We start from the raw sequence: 2252 nt of genomic DNA, 5'->3' as shown, positions 1-2252 counted from the left end.
TGAGGCTCAAAAAAAGAGTCAGTGCATTTCCTGTAGACAGGGTAAATTTTGGGTCAAAAGTTTTGTGGGTAGGTTGGTGTCCCTATAGCTCCAATGGGGTTCCTGCCTGGTGGTGGCATCTTTGAATTCCATATCCCTTCTGCTGTGACTCTCAGCTCAGGTCAACCCCATTGTTTCCTGAGAGCCTCTCCCATCCCAGGTGTCAAGCACATCCTCGTGTTGCCCCCACTCCCACTCCCACTTCCACCAGCAGCAGATTTCTATTCATTCTTCTGGCCCTCTTTCCTGTCTCTCCCCACACTTGATCCTGAATGGCCTCCCATTACCGCCCCCCCCCCATCCCTTCTCCCATCCAGATCTCTTTCTCTTTCTGCTTCCTAAGACTATTTTATTTCTTCTTCTAAGTGAGATTCAAGCATCCTTGCTTGATCCTTCTTTCTGGTTTAGTTTCTTTGGGTCTTTGAACTAGAGCATGAGTATCCTGTACTTTTTGGCTAATAACCACTCTAAGTGAGTATATACTGTGTATGTCCTTTGGCATCTGGATTATCACACTCAATGATATTCTTAAATTCCATTCATTTGCTTGCAAAATTCATAATGTCCTTGTTTTTAATAGCTGAATAGTATTTGATTGTGTGTAGATGTAGCACATTTTCTTTATCCATTCTTCAGTGTTTCTAGTTTCTGAATATTATTAATAACGCTGCTATGAACATAGTTGAGCAAGAGTTCCTGTGGTTTAGTGGGGTATCTTTTGGGTATATGCCCAGGGTTGATATAACTGGGTCTTGAGGTAGGACTATTCCCAGTTTCCCCTTGCTCCACATCTTCACCAGAATGTGCAATCACTTGAGGTTTTTTTTTTTATCTTGTCCATTCTTATTAGTGTAAAATAGAATTTCAGAGTCATTCTGATTTCCATTTCCCTGATGACTAAGGATGTTGAACATTTCTTTAAGTGCTTCTCAGTCATTCAAGATTCCTCTGTTAATAATTCTGTTTAGCTCTTGTCTTAGGGTTTTACTGCTGTGAGCAGACACCATGACCAAGGCAAGTCTTATAAAGGAGAACATTTAATTGGGTCTGGCTTACAGGTTCAGAGGTTCAGTCCATTATCATCAAGGCAGGAATATGGCTGTATCCAGGTGCAGAAGAAGCTGAGAGTTCTACATCTTCATCAGAAGGCTTCTATCAGAATACTGACTTCCAGGAAGCTAGGGTGAGGATCTTAAAGCTCACACCCACAACAACACACCTACTCCAACAGGTCACACCTTCTAATAGTGCCGTTCCCTGGGTCTGACATATACAAACCATCACAGCTCTGTATCCCATTTTTTTTAACTTTATCTGCATTTATTTTATGCTGAATTTATTCTCGAGCCATGAGTTTTTGTTTCTTCAGTTTCTTCTGGGATATCTTTTTCTTCTGGCTTTGGAACGATCTGTTCCTTCTCAGTGAGGATCAACTCAATGTGGCAGGGGGAGCTCATGTATGGGTAAATCCGGCCATGAGCTCTGTAGGTTCGTCTGCACATCTTAGGGGCCTTGTTCACCTGGATGTGTTCAATGACCAGAGAGTCTATGTCTAAACCCTTAAGTTCAGCATTACTCTCTGCATTTTTAAGCATGTGTAGCAAAAATCCAGCACTCTCTTTTGGCCACCATCCCTGTGTCCAGCCCCACTGCTTGGCCTGGGCGCACCTACCGACTCCACCATTATACCGCTGGAATGACACAAACTGCTTCTTTAAAGTGACATCCTTAAAATACTTGGTGGCTTTGCGGATATGCATACCCTTGATGGCCTGAGCGGTTTCCCGGGTATTCTTAAAGTGAACATGAAGGTTTGAACCTCTTGATTTGTATGATTTTGTGGGGTTTTCTGGGTCAAGAGAGTAGCAAACCATCTTGGCAGGTGACCTCTGGATGCTTCCAGGAAGAGGAAGCACAAAGGCTACCGGGAGAAGTCATCTCTGTATCCCATTTTTAAATTGAGTTATTTGGGTTGTTGAAGTCTAATTTCTTGAGTTCTTTTTACATTTTGGATATTAGCTCTCTGCCAGATGTAGGGATAGTATGTAGGTTGTTGTTTTGTCCTATTGACAGTGTCATTTGCCTTACCAAAGCTTTTCAGTTTCCTGAGATTCCATTTATCAATTGTTGACCTTACAGCCTGAACCATTGATGCTATTCAGGAACTTGTCTCCTGCACCAACAAGTTCAAGGTTATTCTCCAGAGCAGGAAC

At 42.5% G+C, this 2252-nt stretch overlaps 1 pseudogene; it reads right to left on the bottom strand.

Moving 5' to 3' along the window:
- Positions 1-1375: 1375 nt before the first annotated feature.
- LOC110319174 lies at positions 1376-1926 on the bottom strand (annotated as a pseudogene).
- Positions 1927-2252: the final 326 nt, after the last annotated feature.

The sequence above is a fragment of the Mus pahari genome, chromosome 3, assembly GCF_900095145.1.
Source record: "Mus pahari chromosome 3, PAHARI_EIJ_v1.1, whole genome shotgun sequence".
Classification (NCBI taxonomy): Eukaryota; Metazoa; Chordata; class Mammalia; order Rodentia; family Muridae; genus Mus; species Mus pahari.
Note: the sequence above shows the minus strand (reverse complement) of the source record. Positions and strands in the feature narration are given on the sequence as shown.